General features: G+C 38.0%; 1 protein-coding gene across 5 annotated transcripts in view; it reads right to left on the bottom strand.

Annotated features, from left to right (window-relative positions):
• SH3GL2 (SH3 domain containing GRB2 like 2, endophilin A1) overlaps window positions 1-18,898 on the bottom strand; it is a 215,954-nt gene that overhangs the window by 45,407 nt on the left and 151,649 nt on the right. The window lies entirely within an intron of this gene.

Genomic DNA, 18,898 nt, shown 5'->3' on the forward strand with positions numbered 1-18,898 from the left:
TGTAGTTGTCCGTATTCTTACATATGTAAGTTAAAAGATACGGAAAAATATTGATATCATAATTGGTATCATAAATTATCATACATTTCATATTCATCAACTTACATATGCAAATGATCATTTTCCACATGCAGAATTCATGTTTCTTAAAAAATTAGATACCCTACTCTGTTCTGAAATAAAAATTCAAATTAAGTCTGATAAAAATTTATGAATGGATCATAAGAAAAATACTTTGGTTTCATAAAAGATGGAAACATTAAAAGCTAATGACACAAGACTTTCATTCCTCTTAAAATATTCCAGATATAAAGACAGTTTAATGCTTTTCACTTAGATGTCACTGTATTACATAAAGTTATCACATACTGATATCAAAGTATGATTTTTCATTTCTTTCCTCAGCCACTGGGTTGAGAGACTTTGCAGAGGTTTCCCTCCATGGCCAGACCTGCAGCAATCTCAGTTAAAAACCTGGGTCATCCCAATGAGCTTGGTTCACCTCCTTCTAAAAGGGTTCCTGAATACATGGTACCATCTCCTGGCCATGGAATCTGTAATATCCCCTTACTGAGCTCTTAGGTATATTCCTTACCCTTTCTCTCTGTCCTTCATTCCTGCTTTCTACCATCAGGAAAACCTTTAGAAGAGACCACTCTTGTAAAAATCGAGAGTCCAATTCTATTGTCACTCTGGTCTTGTACACCAGATGCCACCTGTTCCACCCCAGCACTAGTAACATAGGGAATGCTCTGTGATGGAAGGCCATGGCACTGACTGACTACACTACTCTTTGCTAGCTAGACAGAGTTACTATGAAAATTAAATGGTGTAATAAGTGTAAGAACCTACAAGATATGCAGGAAATCCTAGTTCTCATCTCTTACCAATAATGTGTATATTTGCTTATAGTATCCCAGTTTCTCCTATCAGTTTATTTAACTATTGTGTCATGTATTGAGAATAATCTAGCAATTTTCATTAACATAATACAACCTTAGGTAAATAAAGGCCAACAAAAATGAAAGGTAAATAAAAAGCAATATTAGCATCTTTAATTTGTATAGTTGATACATACTTTCACTTGCATTTTATCACTTAATATGTGTAGTACAAGAACTATGTAGAACAGACATTATTCCTATGTTGCAGTTGAGAAAACTCAGGGTTGCATAAATTAAACTGCCTGACCATGGTAGAGACCGTTAGCTAGGAAAAGGTGGAATGATGACATGAGTGCAGATTTCCCAAGCTAGATTCTAGGCATCTGTGCATTCCCACCAGAACTTTGGAGAGCTGTCCATGGTGCTGGCCTTTCCTGCCTAAAGTGCCATTAGCTTCAGAAGGCCAGAGGTGCATTTATTGCCTTAACCCTTAGTCCTTGACATCAGCCGTCCCAATTAACCTGTGTCATGGGTAACGTTATAAATTTTATCAACAGTCTGCACAGATCCAAGGTTTTATCTGGCATTAGTATCACCTAATCTAAAGCCTATACCAACTGTGATCTGGAACAGGAATCAGTTTCTTTACCTGCTTTCTTAAAGATTTTTACCAAATCAGAAATGGGGATAGGGAGGCCCTAAAATTCAGTTTAAAACCTCCTAATAAGATTACAATATTCCAAGTGCCAGTGATTTGACCTGCATGTTCAAATACAAGTTACAGAAAATTAGGAATAGAAGGGGCCCTAAAGTTTGTTGATACCAAATTTTCACTAACACTAAACAAATTCATACTGATTTTTACACTGATTCCCTCCCTTTCACTTTGCCCAGTGAAGGCAAATTTAGCTCTTATTCCAGCACCTTGTGTCTTATTATTCTTGAAGTATGGGATTTTCAGTGAAGGCTGGGTTGGGAAACTCTAATAGCTGAATTCTAATTTGCTGTACACAGCAAAGAAATATATGTTACAAAATGCCAAATTGTCTCTCAATTCTCCTGTCTCCAATGTAAGGGAACTCACTATATCCCAAAATACCATTTTGGTTAAAGAGGATCATTACAGATAACCACTTCCCATGACCATGGCACATTTTACTCTTTATTTGCAAAATTATCACACACAAAAACTATGTGGCTGAGAAATGTCTACGTTTGTAGTAACAGAGAATTCTAGTAACCTTGGGCTAATCACATTTTGACCATCTCTAGGGAATAAAATCAGCCCTTATCAAAGGCACAAAGGCCTATATCACACTTCCAATCCCAAATTGTTCAACTGAGAATGATTTTAATTTCCCCCCTTTCTTCATCCATTGACAGGTTAGCACCACAGTAGCTAATCAGTATATCAAACAGGATATCAAATGAGATCACTATGGCTATTAATAATTTAGAAATAGTCCAACTGGAACCAAGACCAGCTCACCAGTCCATTGGCTTTAAAGAGTTGGTGTAAAATACTCAGTGTGTGTGTGTGTGTGTGTGTGTGTGTGTGTGTGTGTGTGTGTGTGAGAGAGAGAGAGAGAGAGAGAGAGAGAGAGAGAGAGAGAGAGAGAGAGAGAGAGAGAGAAAGAGAGAGAGGGAGAGAGAGAGAGAGAGAGGGAGAAAGAGATTGAAGAAGGATGTCAAGATCTTTCTCTTCTCTAAAAAAGCTAACATTTGAGCTGCTGTGAGAGAAACAGTTAACCAAACATACTGAATGAAGCTAGCAGTTAAATATTGGTACTGGCCTGATTGTTTGGTTGATATAAAAATTCTTATCTAATTAGATTCTTAGAAAAAGGAGTATTCAAAATGACATACACATTGTTCTTAAAGCTTTATTTTTTCCAAGTCACAAAGGATCTAAATATATCACCACAGTGAATTAAACAATGGGCTAAATAATCTGACCCACTCCTTAAGAGCATGCTAAATATTTTTCTCTACTGTTCTTTAAATATCATTACTAAAACTTCTTTCATTTTATGTATAAGCGTCAAGGTGAGGGACACAGGCTCCCTGAGCCCATGTGGCCAATAATGAGCTTCATTTTCCATACCTAGTACCATTTATTTAAGAATAGTTTTGTCCTACTACTTTATAGTGAGATTATTCCTAAAAGCAAAATTTAATAGTATTGAATATTTTCCGATGCTATTTTTATTTTTTTTTTGAGAGGCCATCTCTCATATTTATTGATCAAATGGTTGTTAACAACAATAAAATTCTGTATAGGGGACTCAATGCACAATTATTAATCAACCCCAAGCCTAATTCTCAACAGTCTCCAATCTTCTGAAGAATAACGAACAAGTTCTTACATGGTGAACAAGTACTTACATAGTGAATAAGTTCTTACATGGTGAACAGTGCAAGGGCAGTCATCACAGAAACTTTTGGTTTTGATCACGCATCATGAACTATAAACAATCAGGTCAAATATGATTATTCGTTTGATTTTTATACTTGATTTATATGTGAATCCCACATTTCTCCCGTATTATTATTATTTTTTTAAATAAAAAGCTGAAGTGGTAGGTAGATACAAGATAAAGGTAGAAAACACAATTCAGTGCTGTAAGAGGGCAAATGTAGATGATCAGGTGTGTGCCTATAGACTAAGTATTAATCCAAGCTAGACAAGGGCAACAAAACATACACGGATGCAGAAGATTTCTCTCAAAACGGGGGTTAGGGGGGGTGAGGTTCTAAGCCTCCCCTCTGTTGGTCCCCAATTTCTCTCCTGATGACCCCCCTGTGACTGTGCCTGTCTTAGGTTGTTCCTCCCTTGAGGAATCCTACCCGTCTCTGGCTAACCAGTCATCTTCTGGGGCCATACAGGGAAATGTAAAGTTGGTAAGTGAGAGAGAAGCAATATTGTTTGAAAAGGTTAGCTTTTTACTTCTTTGCATATTTATGCCCTGTGGCTTCTATGCCCAGCATTTGTCTTGAGGTATCTTTACCACTTGGAAGAATTATGATACTTGGTAATTTTCGATATGAGGCACGAATTCTACTAAAGGGTTGTAATTAGGAAGGAAGAAGAAAAGCTATAGAACTAGCAGATGGAAGAAAACATGGGAAGATTGATTATTTCTTTGACATATCTTCTTGTAGAGTAACATAAGCATGTATAGGTTTTAAACTACTAATTAAATTGTGCACATACATTAACATAATAGGAATACAGCTACATAACAAAAGCAGACCTACAATTACCAGCCATATTCAGTGAAACCAAGAAAACCAGTTAGGTACCCTAGGCATTTGTGAAAACTTATCAATGATATGATGGATATTGTCTAACTGAATTTGAATAGTTTCAGAAAAATCAGACAAATTAAAACAACACATTCCTGGGAACTGTTCACATCCCATATGTTCTTTTAACAGTAGATAGTCTATAGTTGCACTATTTTGGAGCACTGCAACTTGCACTTCTAATTCGTGGTTGAGTCCGACAGTATAGATCCAGTCAAATTTGTTGTTTTACTGTATGCACAGGCCAGCTTAGATATCTCCTTCTTCATTCCAATGGCAAGTCCAGGAACTGGTGGGATGACTGCAGCTACAACTGCAGCAGCACCAGGATCTTTGCTGAAGTTTTTTTATGTTCATCTTCTGGAATGACTCTTCTAGAGGATGTTGGTGATGGAAGTTCTTCTTCATATCGTATCTTAACTCATTTTCTGTGAAGCCAAATTAGGCTTTGATCCTCTGTATAAACACAGACAAACCTGTTGCCCACACTTTGATATGACCTTTATAACATGTGAAGAACCTATTGGAGATCACCACACAGAAACTGCTTTTTTTTTTTAAGAGTAAGGAATATTATCAGAAAAATATACTACCATAGCTGATCATCTGACACCCTTTAAAATATCAAAATTAAGGATATGTAAAGCATGCACTAATCATTGATTTTCAGTTAGTTTTATCCTATCAGGGAGTAATCCCCCTTTTCTTTCTCTTTTTTTTTTTTTTTTGGCTATCATTAATCTACAATTACATGAAGAATATTATGTTTACTAGGCTCTGCCCTATACCAAGTCACCCCCAACAAACTCCATTATAGTCACTGTCCATCAGCATAGCAAAATGTTGTAGAATCATTACTTGTCTTCTCTGTGTTGCACAGTCCTCCCTTTTCTCCCACCATCCACACTATGCATGCTAATCATAATACCCCCTTTCTTCTTCCCCAACCTTATACCTCCCTACCCACCCATCCTCCCCAGCAGTCCCTTTCCCTTTGGTACTGTTAGTCCATTCTTGGGTTCTGTGATTCTGCTGCTGTATTGTTCCTTCAGTTTTTCCTTTGTTCTTATACACCACAGATGAGTGAAATCATTTGGTATTTCTCTTTCTCCGCTTGGCTTATTTCACTTAGCATAATACCCTCCAGCTCCATAAATGTTGTTGCAAAAGGTAGGATTTATTTTCTTCTTATGGCTGAATAATGTTCCATTGTGTATATGTACCACATCTTCTTTATCCATTCATCTACTGATGGACACTTAGGTTACTTCCAATTCTTGGCTCTTGTAAGTAGTGCTGCGATAAACATAGGGGTGCATCTGTCTTTTTCAAACTGGAGTGCTGCATTCTTAGAGTAAATTCCTAGAAGTGAAATTCCTGGGTCAAATGGTATTTCTATTTTGAGCATTTTGAGGAACCTCCATACTGTTTTCCACAATGGTTGAACTAATTTACATTCCTACCAGCAGTGTAGGAGGGTTCCCCTTTCTCCACAACCTCATCAACATTTGTTATTGTTGTCTTTTCAATGATGGCGATCCTTATTGGTGTGAGGTGATATCTCATTGTGGTTTTAATTTGCATTTCTCTGATGATTAGCGATGTGGAGCATCTTTTCATGTGTCTCTTGGCCATGTGAATTTCTTTTTTGGAGAACTGTCTGTTCAGTTCCTCTGCCCATTTTTTAATTGGATTATTTGTTTTTTGTTTGTTGAGGTGTGTGAGCTCTTTGTATATTTTAGATGTCAAGCCTTTATTGGACCTGTCATTTACAGATATATTCTCCCATACTGTAGGGTACCTTTTTGCTCTATTGATGGTCCCTTTTGCTATACAGAAGCTCCTCAGCTTAATATAGTTCCACTTGTTCATTGTTGCTATTGTTTTCCTTGCCTGGGGAGATATGTTCAAGAAGAGGTCACACATGTTTATGTCTAAGAGATTTTTGCCTATGTTTTTTTCTAAGAGTTTTATGCTTTCATGACTTACATTCAGGTCTTTGATCCATTTCGAATTTACTTTTGTGTATGGGGTTAGACAACGAAATCGTCCAGTTTCATTCTCTTACGTGTAGCTGTCCAGTTTTGCCAGCACCATCTGTTGAAGAGACTGTCATTTCCCCATTGTATATCCATTGTTCTTTTATCAAATATTAATTGACCATATATGTTTGGGTTAATGTCTGGAGTCTCTAATCTGTTCCACTGGTCTGTGGCTCTGTTCTTGTGCCAGTACCAAATTGTGTTGATTACTATGGCTTTGTAGTAGAGTTTGAAGTTGGGGAGTGAGATCCCCCCCACTTTATTCTTCCTTCTCAGGATTGCTTTGGCTGGCTATTCGGGGTCTTTGGTGTTTCCATATGAATTTTTGAACTATTTTTTCCAGTTCGTTGAAAGAATGTTGCTGGTAATTTGATAGGGATTGCATCAAATCTGTATATTGCTTTGGGCAGGATGGCCATTTTGACGATATTAATTCTTCCTAGCCAAGACCATGGGATGAGTTTCCATTTGTTAGTGTCCCCTTAAATTTCTCTTAAGAGTGTCTTGTAGTTTTAAGGGTATAGGTCTTTCACTTCCTTGGTTAGGTTTATTCCTAGGTATTTTATTCTTTTTGATGCTATTGTGAATGGAACTGTTTTCCAGATTTCTCTTTCTATTAGTTCATTGTTAGTGTATAGGAAAGCTACAGATTTCTGTGTGTTAAGTTTGTATCCTGCAACTTTGCTGAATTCCGATATTAGTTCTAGTAGTTTTGCAGTGGAATCTTAAGGGTTTTTTATGTACAATATCATGTCATCTGCAAATAGTGACAGTTTGACCTCTTCTTTACCAATCTGGATTCCTTGTATTTCTCTGTTTTGTCTGATTGCCATGGCTAGGACCTCCAGTAGTATGTTGAATAACAGTGGGGAGATTGGGCATCCCTGTCTTGTTTCTGATCGCAGAGGAAAAGCTTTCAGCTTCTCACTGTTCAGTATAATGTTGGCTGTGGGTTTATCATATATGGCCTTTATTATGTTGAGGTACTTGCCCTCTATACACATTTTGTTGAGAGTTTTCATCATGAATGAATATTGAATTTTGTCGGATGCTTTCTCAGCATCTATGGAGATGATCATGTGGTTTTTGTCCTTCTTTTTGTTGATGTGGTGGATGATGTTGATGGATTTTTGAATGTTGTACCATCCTTGCATCCCTGGGATGAATCACACTTGGTCATGGTGTATGATCCTCTAGATGTATTTTTGAATTTGGTTTGGTAATATTTTGAGTATTTTTGTATCTATATTTATCAGGGATATTGGTCTGTAATTTTCTTTTTTGGTGGTGTCTTTGCCTGGCTTTGGTACTAGGGTGATGTTGGCTTCATAGAATGAGTTTGGGAGTATTCCCTCTTCTTCTATTTTTTGGAACACTTTAAGGAGAATGAGTATTATGTCTTCTCTGTGTGTCTGATAAAATTCCGAGGTAAATTTGTCTGGTCCGGGTGTTTTGTTCTTGGGTAGTTTTTTGATTACCGTTTCAATTTCTTTGGTCTTTATTGGTTTGTTTATCGTTTGTGTTTCTTCCTTGGTCATTCTTGGGAGGTGTATTTTTCTAGGAAGTTGTCCATTTCTTCTAGGTTTTACAGCTTGTTAGCATATAGGTTTTCATAGTAGTCTTTAATAATTCTTTATATTTCTGTGGAGTCTGTCATGATTTTTTCATTCTCATTTCTGATTCTGTGGATGTGTGTTGATTCTCTTTTTCTCTTAATAAGTTTGGCTAGAGGCTTATATATTTTGTTTATGTTCTCAAAGAACCACCTCTTGGTTTCACTGATTTTTTCTATTGTTTTATTGTTCTCAATTTTGTTTATTTCTTCTCTAATCTTTATTATGTCCCTCCTTCTGCTGACTTTACGCCTCATTTGTTCTTCTTTTTCCAATTTCGATAATTTTGACATTATACTATTGATTTGGGATTGTTCTTCCTTCTTTAAGTGTGCCTGGATCGCTATATACTTTCCTCTGAAGACTGCTTTTGCTGCGTCCCTCAGACGTTGGGGCTTTGTGTTGTTTTTGTCATTTGTTTCCATATATTCCTTGAACTCTATTTTAATTTGTTCGTTAATCCATTGATTATTTAGGAGCATGTTGTTAAGCCTCCATGTGTTTGTGAGCCTTTTTGTTTTCTTTGTAGAATTTATTTCTAGTTTTATACCTTTGTGGTCTGAAAAGTTGGTTGGTAGAATTTTAATCTTTTGGAATTTACTGAGCCTCTTTTTGTGAGCTAGTATGTGGTCTATTCTGGAGAATGTTCCTTGTGCACTTGAGAAGAATGTGCATCCTGTTTCTTTTGGATGTAGAGTTCTATAGATGTCTATTAGGTCCATCTGTTCTAGTGTGTTGTTCAGTGCCTCCATGTCCTTACTTATTTTCTGCCTGGTGGATCTATCCTTCAGGGTGAGTGGCGTGTTGAAGTCTCCTAAAATGAATGCATTGCAGTCTATTTCCCTCTTTAGTTCTGTTAGTATTTGTTTCACATATGCTGGTGCTCCTGTGTTGGGTGCATATATATTTAGAATGGTTATATCCTCTTGTTGGACTGAGCCCTTTATCATTATGTAATGTCCTTCTTTATCTCTTGTTACTTTCTTTGTTTTGAAGTCTATTTTGTCTGATACTAGTACTGCAACCCCTGCTTTCTTCTCTCTGTTGTTTGCCTGAAATATGTTTTTCTATCCGTTGACCTTTAGTCTGTGCATGTCTTTGGGTTTGAGGTGACTTTCTTGTAAGCAGCATATAGATGGGTCTTGCTTTTTTATCCATTCTGTTACTGTGTGTCTTTTGATTGGTGCATTCAGTCCATTTACATTTAGGGTGACTATTGAAAGATATGTACTTATTACCATTGCAGGCTTCAGATTTGTGGTTACCAAAGGTTCAAGGTTAGCTTCTTTAGTATCTTACTGCCAAATTTAGTTCGCTTACTGAGCTGTTATATACACTGTCTGGAGATTCTTTTCCTCTCTCCCTTCTTATTCCTCCTCGTCCATTGTTTATATGTTGGTTGTTTTATTCTGTGCTCTTTCGTGTTTCCTTTAACTGCATTTAGTGGGTAGTTGATTTTATTTTTTGCCTTTAGTTAGTATTTGGTTGGTCTGCTTTCTTTGCTGTGATTTTATTTTCTCTGCTGACATCTGTTTAGTCTTAGGAGTGCTCCCATGTAGAACAGTCCCTCTAAGATACCCTGTAGAGGTGGTTTGTGGGAGGCAAATCCCCTCAACTTTCACTTGTCTGGGAATTGTTTAATCCCTCCTTCATATTTAAATGATAATCATGCTGGATACAGTATCCTTGGTTCAAGGCCCTTCTGTTTCATTGCATTAAATATATCATGCAATTGCCTTCTGGCCTGTAAGGTTTCTGTTGAGAAGTCTGATGGTAGCCTGATGGGTTTTCCTTTGTAGGTGACCTTTCTTGTTTCTCTGGCTGCCTTTAATACTCTGTCCTTGTCCTTGATCTTTGCCATTTTTATTATTATGTGTCCTGGTGTTGTCCTCTTTGGGTCCCGTCTCTCAGGAGTTATGTGTGCCTCCGTAGTCTCAGCAACTAGTTCATCCCCTGGTTTGGGGAAGTTCTCAGCAATTATTTCTTCAAAGACACTTCTATCCCTTTTCCTCTCTCTTCTTCTTCTGGTACCCCTATAGTGTGGACATTGTACCTTTTGGATTGGTCACACCTTTCTCTTAATATTGTTTCATTCCTGGAGATCATTTTGTCTCTCTCTGCATCAGCTTCTATGTGTTCCTGTTCTCTTGTTTCTATTCCATCAATGGCCTCTTGCATCTTATCCATTCTGCTTATAAATCCTTCCAGAGTTTGTGTCACTTCTGTAATCTCCCTCCAGATGTCTGTAATCTCCCTCTGGACTTCATCCCTTAGCTCTTGCATATTTCTCTGCAGCTCTGTCAGCATGTTTATGACTTTTATTTTGAATTCTTTTTCAGAGAGACTGGTTAGGTGTTCCTCTGCACATCCTTTTTCAGGTGTAACTATCTTGAACTGGACCAGATGTTTTTGCCTTTTCATGGTGATAGTAGTGACTGTAGGCAGGTTGCGGGTGTGTCAGCTGGGAGAAGAAAGTCCTTTCCTGCTTGCTGGATGCCTTGCCCTTCTTTGCTGCCTGTGACGGTTACCCGCACTCCTGGAGCAGCCACCGGGTTAGTTCCCTAAGCTGCTGTGGGTGGGGTGTCCATCAGAGCAGTGCGGAGCCCTGTGGGGAGTGGCAGGCATGCCAGGTGTGCTCCTCTGTGCTAGTGGCGACCCTGCCAGGCAGCTCTGTGCCAGCAGTGGCCTTTGGGTCTGGCCTGGGTGGCTGTGCCTTGGGCTGGGATTCCGGTCGGCTGGTGGGAGTGCGCCTGCTCTGGCTCCGCTGCAGCTGCGCACGGGCCTCTACCTGGCTCCTCTGGCTCCACTGCTGCCGGTGTGCATGAGCCGCACCCGGGCTGTTCGGTCGCCGCTGCTGCCTCACACAAGCCTCTCCTGGTCCCTTCTGGTGCCGTTGGCGCACGTGATCTGCTCCTGATCCCTTCTGGCGCTGCCACCCCTGGCACGCACGGCCACTCTCCCACTACTGGGCCAGTGCATTGGGGTCCACACCAGTTGGAGGAACAACTGGCAGACTGCTTAGTGCTGTGAGGGGCTTCAGAACTGCACTGCCTCCCTGGGATTTAGGGTGCCTAAGGTTCCCCGGGATTCCCAGCTGCTGGCTAAGTGTGCCGGGACGACTTTGTCCAGCTATGGCGTCCCTGTCTCTTTAAGACTTGCAGAAAGCACTTGCTTTTCTTTTGTCTCAGGGGTGCTGGTTGTGGGGACCTGCCCACAGGTTTTGCTTTTCCGTTTCTCTAATATCCAGCACCCCGTGCACCTTGTGTCTGTGCTCCGGGTGCAGATTTCTAGAGCTGGTTGTTTAGCAGACCTGGGCTTTCACTCCCTCCCCATTCCGACTCTTTTCTTCCCGCCAGGTTCTAGAGTGGGGGAGCGTTCAGGTCCCGCCTGGCCACAGCTTGTATCTTACCCCCTTCGTGTGATGCTGAGTTCTTGCAGATGTAGATGTATCCTGGCTGTTGTACTGCATCCACTGGTGTCTCTTTTAGGAATAGTTGTATTTATTGTATTTTCATAAATATATGTTTTGGGGAGGAGATTTCCTCTGAACTACTTATGCCGCCATCTTCCTGTGATCCTTGAAACTGATCATTTATTTAACAAACTTAAGCAAAAGGTATTTGAATCAAACAGTACAAATGAGCAAACGTGCTCCCATGTACCACCTAAAAACAACTCCTCTGTTCAAAACCCTCAATTGTACCCACTTAACCCAACACTGAGAGCTTATCTTTCTAATCTTATCTGTTATTACCCTCTACATATACTCTGTGTAGTGATCAAGGGCGGGCTGCCCCAAGATGGCATGCAGATTATTTTGAGCTTAAAACCATCAAAGCCCAAAAGACTCAGGAAGATACTTTGACCTCCCCATCCCACCAACTGTACGAAAAGAATTTAGATGGAAGAACTGCTCCAGAACGAGAGCTATCATCATAGATGCTATCTTATAATGTAAACTAGGGGTGATAGACTGGAGGAACGTGACAAAACCTGTTACAACTTCTCCCTGTGCCCTACTGTTTGTGTGGCCCATCAAGTATTTTGTTCACCAAAGATTTATTCTTTCCATATTCCTGTGAATCGCTTCCCTTTTCCTTTGAAGTCTCAGATCCCAACCCCCTTTTCCTTGCACAAAATGTTATATATACCTCATTCTCCCAGTCTTTGGAATCCCCATTTATGGCTTCCTTGTACATATATAAACAAGCCTGTTTTTCTGTATTCTGTCAATCTGACTCTTTAACTAGCTAGAAGAACCTCAAGAGGTAGAAGAAACTTCTTCCTCCCCAACACTGTATGCCAATAAAACAAAGAATCTCACCTTCTTCTATCTTATTATTCATTGTATTTTCACAACACATATCAGTAAAGATGTGGAACTGAACTACAATGTACTTTTGTAAGTATTAATGTTAAGATGACAGATAGGAGGCATAAAATGAGGCAAAGAAGACATTACCTGACTGTGCCATGTTTGTTCAAAAGGCACAGTTTTTTAAAAAAGGAAATAAAAGAAATGATACAATTAACTCACTTTTTAAATTAAGAGTCTTAATTCTGAGTCTGCAGTAGTGTTGTCTTATATGGACTATTTTTCTCCATATACCAAATTAGAAAAATGTCAAAGGGAACAGCAGCAAGAGACAGCTTAAATAAATGACCACGGCTCCAAGCCCGAAGGATGCTGTGCTGCCTTCCAGCAGTGACTCATCCTCCCCTACATTAACTGTCACCTCTAGGCAAAAGACACTCCATCCTCTAGTTGCAGCTCTCATTCCTCCCTGCTTTGCATTTCATTTACTAAACACGGGAGACCCAACTACCGTAACTCCAACATTTATAAAGGTCTCCTTGAAAATTACATCATTAGTGAAATTCAATAGACTTACCAAATCCATTCATACCTCACATGCCTGCAAAGTTATTTACCTCCTAATTTCCCTGTTTTTGTTCAGCTTTCTCTCTTACGATTCATCATACAAAGCCAGACTTCCTTACCAACCACCAAATGTACTGTTTTATTCTCTCTCTACTTTACATCTGGTCCTATTTCCCTTTTCTGTTTTTCAAATCCTACCAATTATCTAAGTATTCACCCAAATTTCACCTTTACCATTATTTTGACTGCCCACCTAGCTAGAAGCTATTAGACTTTATTTGTAGTCTTAATGAAACACATTACCTGTTGGGACTAACTGGAACTAGCCACTTGGTGAATCAAATTGCTGAGGACCTTTGCTTCTCTGAACTGTAATTTGCTGAAGGCAAGAGTCCTAACCCTTGCTCCTATGTTTGAAAATGCCTCAGACTGCATTACCTAACAGAGGGCTTACAGAGTAGACAGTTACCAGTTGAAAAACAGTATCTCAATGAATTTTTCTAAGACCAGAAACTGCAGATAAATTAAAGGAAGACCCTTATCAATGAGTTAGCACTGGTTCTGTATCTCTTTTCTGAATGTTAAATCTACTCCAAAGTGTAATCTTTTTTCCTCCATCTGCAACAGGCAAAATATTAGGAAATTCAACAAATTATGATGTATGATATTTTATTTATAGTCAAGGCTGAAGAAAATTCTCTCTTAATTATAAACGATTCTACAGTCACCCACCAAATTACTTTAGTAATTTAAAAGTAATTTAACAGTACCAAATTACTTTTAGTACAATTACAGTTAGTATTAATAATATACATTCTTCCTGCTAATATTGGTTCTGACTATACATGCATATTATATGTATATATGAATATGTGTGTATATAATAAACACACAAATGGGCAAACATGTTTGTGTATGCATGTATACCCACATATATGAAAGTAAATATAATTGCTTTTCCAAAGGGTTTTTTTGTAAAAATCACTAATTTTAAGTACTGCAGCATGAGTTTATGTGTTTATTCATAGTAAAATGAAATTACTTTAATTAGCATTCCCTAAGTTAAGCATAGCTAGTTTAAGAGCAGAAAGTAGAATTCATACATTATCCTGTCCATTTACATTACAGAAAAATCTGCAAAACTATTTATATGTGTAATGTAATCTCACTGATAATTAAGTCAATGAGAGCCACTTGAAATAAGGTTTAAAAAAAATCAGACACAGAGTCAAGAGACATGAATTCCAGCCCTGACAATAACACCAAATAGCTGTGTGAAAGAGAAAATGCATAAACTCTTAGTGTCTCAATTTCTTCACCTAAGAAATGAAAACCAAGATCATCTAATTTGAAAATTAAATTAGAACTTACATGTAGGAGCACTTTGTAAATGATCAAAAATCACTATTAAAATAATGGTTTAAGTATGTCATTACAAGTGGTCCTACATGAAAGGCAGAATTTTAAAGTGGTTTCTTACATTTGGCAAAAAAAAATACATTCTAAGTGTAATCTAAGTGTATTAAAGAAAAGCATTACTTAATGCACAAGCTCTTAAGAAAGAAGTTATAATAACTATCCCTGTGGGACATTGTTTTCCCAATATCTGTACAAAGACTTCACTAATGATAAATAAAGAAGCCCTACCTGACTCCTCGCACAAGTTCTTTATTTGGTTAGGAAGGTAATGAAAGACAAAAATTGTAATAATACTTGATAACATATCAAATATTTAGAAGGAAACAGGAGAGTCAAAATTAGAGCAGCATTGCTTGGTATCTGGCTAAATACCAGTAGATCTTGTTTTTCCAGATGGTGGTATTCCCATGTAAGGAAGGCAGGGTGGATTCACTTCATAGGATATAAGTTTCATTAAATTGGAATGCTTAAATGCCATGATGTTTTGAAAGTGAATTTTAAAAATATATGTTTTTGTTTTTCCCATCCAGAAACTTCAGATATTCTTAGAAAATTAGTAAAGGCATTTTGCCTATCTATTTGAGCAAAGTGACTATTTCTTACTATCAAGTATTATTTGTATATTGAAGAAAAGTGGAATGGTTCCTCTTATATAATATAAAAACTAGTGATTTCCCCCCAACAGAATCCAATAGGATGAAGATGGCTTTTCTTTGAGTATCTGAAGCTAAAAAATTTTAAATGAGTTTAGGTGAGCTAAGCACTGGCCTTTTTCCCAGCTTCCAGCCTATTTTCTGCTTCTGGTCAAATAGTATATAGCAAATTCAAAAATTGACTTGGATGTTGTTCTAATTATTTCAGTGTGGTTCACTGTGGTTAAAAGTAGTAACTTTCTAAGCCCTATTTCCCGAGTAAGAATTTTTCATAAACTATATAACTAATTACTTACATTCACCCAATGAAAGAGAGTTCGTAGGGTTTATTATAGAGATATCATGAAGTTTCAGTCCCTCCCTGGAAAGATAGTTTATATATAACCTACAGTTTCATTTGCAAGTGGTCCTATTTTTTGTCTTCTAGAAAATAAAAAAATGGTATGAAAAATATGCAGAATAAAAAAAGTAACACTTTTCTCTTAACTCCCCAACTATTCTAGTTCCTCATCAGATAAGGGATAATTTAGGAGGGGGGTCTTCAACAGAGGGAGGTGATATATCCAGTTTTCTATCCCTGGCAAATTTTATACATTTTCATATAGTCTACTGCAATAAGCCATTAAATTGAACAAAACATAGCAGTGTCTGCTAAAAATACACTCTAAGACTTTGGGCTAGAATTCTGTCATGTAGTATTTTTAAAGTTCTATTTAAAGCTCAGTCATAAATTCCCTTGACAAAAAAATAGAACTCACAAAAAGAAAAAAATGTACCAATAATTCATTTGAGATTTCAGTCCTGGTTAATGAATGACCTAGAACCCAATGTCTGATGAGTCAGTCGATAAGGCAAAATAATAGCCTTAGGCTGATTTTTTAAGAGAAACTGCTGGGAAGCAGCTTTTATTTTGTGAAATGAAACCACAAACGTCCCTAGGCTTCTGTTCCCTCATTCACAAAACAGAGAAGGCATAGGCTGTGATTATACAATCCGGAGAGTTCTAAGATCCCCTACAATAAAAAATCTGATAACTTTTCCATGATGGTTAATTCGATATGACAATTTGGCTAGGCTATATACTGGGTTATACAAACCCTGTTCCACTTGTTGCTGTGAAGATAATCTGTAGATGTGGTTAACATCCACAACCAGTTGACGTGAGATAGATAACCCTTGATAATGCAAGTGGTCTTCATCTCATCAACTGAAAGGACTTTACAACGGAACTGAGGTCACCTGGAGGTAAAAGATATTCTGCCTCCATATGCGATTGGTTCAGTTTCTCTGGAAAGCCCTGATACATTTTCTACCTTCTGGAGTGATATTTATAGCAATACCAAATGTAGATAATAAATTAGGAAAGGGAGGAAAAGACAAAATACCATGCAAAGTGTTTGAATAGAATATACTATGGTATTTCCCCCCAGATTAGGGTTATTTTGATCTAAATCCCATTCTTAAAAAAAAAAAGGAACACATCAGCTTTACAGAACCCAATTTGAATGCCTACTATGTACCAGGGACTTTACTAGCACTGGAGGTCTCGTATGTAAATAAGACATGGCATATGTTCTCTGGCAACACTTAGTTTCATGGGATATATGAATATATAAACAAACCATTTCAATGTAACAAGTACGTACATTTTTCAAAAAGCAGACTACCCTCGGAGTCCAGGATGGACAATTTGACCCTAGATGGGTAAGAAGACAAGGCTAGGGATAGCTTCCTGCAGCTGATTGTCAAGTGAGTGTGAGACAGGATAAACATGGGATAAAGGAAGAAACTTCCTCAGGTAGAAGCTACTATATGACAAAAAGCAACAAGTAAAAAACACAGTATGTGCAGGAAAAGTGCAGCTATGTCAGTGCTGCCAGAGCTCAGAGCACAAGGCAGGGAATGATAAGACCTGAGGCTCTGGGAAGGAGGGATCAAAGGCAGTGGGCCTTCCATGCTATGCTAAAGACCTTTGTTTCATTTCGAGTTTTTGTGAATATACCTGCTTGTGCAAGCACCACAACAATCCAATTTTAAACAGTTCTTTCACCCCAAGAAGTTTCCCTGTGTCCATTTTCAGGTAATGCTCACTCCCATCCTTAGGCAACCACTATCTGCTTTCTATATTCACAATTTTACCTTTCCTAGAAATGTCATATTAAATACAATCATACAATAGGTAATTTTAAATATCTGGCTTTTTTCACTGAGTATAGGCATTTGTGATTCATCCATGTTTTTATAGTACTTCAGTATATATATATGAATAGTATTCTTTTGCACAGTTATACCACATTTTGTTTATCTATTCATCAGCTGATGGACATGTGGACTGCTTCCGGTTTGGGGCTATCATAAATGATGCTGCTAATGAATATCTATCTATGTGCATTCAAGTCTATGTGGATACATTTTCATTTCTTTAGGTTTCTCAGGAATGTAGAAGTGGGATCACTAGGTAAATCATTGTGATAAATGTTTAACTTTTTAAGAAATTGCCAAAATATTTTCTGAAGTGACTTCCCATAAACCTTGGATTTTATCTTAGCATTGATAGGAAGCCATTAGCAAGTTTAAAGCTGGGGAATGACATAGCTAAATTAATTTTTAAATCATTAGATTACAAAGCGAAAACTGACTTAAAAAAAAAACACGGGAGACAAAGACACCAGTTAGAATGCTACTGCAATCATCCATGTGGAAGGTGAGGGTTTGAACCAGCAACCCTGGGAGTGAGGATGGGAGTAAAATACTTTGGACTCTGTGACTGATTTGATAATGAGTGAAGCAGAGAACTCCAGAGGACTCCTAGGTTTCAGGCTTTTGTAAATGGATAGATGAACACAAATGAAAATAACTCAAGCACAGACTCACTGGGTTTGGCCTAAGTAAGTATTTCCAGCAGGCAACTGAGTATATGAGTCTGAGTCTGTAGGCAGAAGTCATAGCAAGAAAGATTACAGAGTCAGCTCTACATGTTTGACATAAAACTGGAAAAGCAGGTGAGATTGCTCAGGGAGGACGTCCAGAGAACAGTTGTGGGTCAAGGAAGGAACCTGAGCATCACTAGTAACTAAAGGCTAAGCCGGGGGGAAATAATAAACAAGACCAAAAAAAAAAGTCATAAAGCAGGAGAATCAGGAAAGAGAAGTTGTTTCTCAAACAGTATCCCCAAACCTGCAGGATAGACAAGCACGCGGTGGTGGGATGCCCTTAGGATTCAAGGTTGACAGCTCTGTGGTGATGCAGACTGCTCTGTGAGGCAGGCTGTGCAATGGGCTCAAAGGCAAAACACATGCAATCTAAAGGACACCTAGAATCAGACAACAGTAACTACAGCCTCCTATTTTTGTATATAATGAAGGCACACCTCATAAATATTGCAGGTTCAGTTCCAGACCACCACAATAAAACAACTGTTGCAATAAAGCAAGTCAAATGAATTCTCCAGTTTTCCTGTGTGTATAAAGGTTATGTTTACATTATACTGTGTCTTCTTAGTGTGCAATAGCAAGCATCATGTTGGAAAAAACAGTGGGCATACCTTAATTAAAAAACACTTTATTAGTAAACTGCCTCTGGATCTGTCCACATCCCAGCTCCAGGGCATGTACTCCTCTTTCTCTGAACTTTATTCTCCAAATAAATTTTTAATTTAAAAAGACTTTATTGCTAAAAAAAATGCTAACCTTCATCTGAGCTTTCAGCAAGTCAGAATATCTTTCTGCCAGCAGAGGGTCTTGCCTTGATGCCAATGGCTGCTGACTGATGAGGGCAGTGGCTGCTGAATGTGGAGGTAGCTGTGGAAATTTCCTACGACAATAATGAAATTTTCCACATAGACTGACTCTTCCTTTCATGAACAATTTCTTTGTAGCATGTGATGCTGTTTGATAGCATTTTACCCACAGTACAACTTCTTTCAAAATTGGAGTCAATTCTCTCAAACCCTGCTGCTGCTTTATCAACTAAGTGTATGTAATATTCTAAATGCTTTGTTGTCATTTCAACAACCTTTGCAGCATCTTTATCAGGAGTAGGTTCTATCTCAAGAAACCATCTTCTTGGCTCAACTATAAGAAGCAACTCTTCATCTACT

The sequence above is a fragment of the Manis javanica genome, chromosome 2, assembly GCF_040802235.1.
Source record: "Manis javanica isolate MJ-LG chromosome 2, MJ_LKY, whole genome shotgun sequence".
In the NCBI taxonomy this organism is placed as follows: domain Eukaryota; kingdom Metazoa; phylum Chordata; class Mammalia; order Pholidota; family Manidae; genus Manis; species Manis javanica.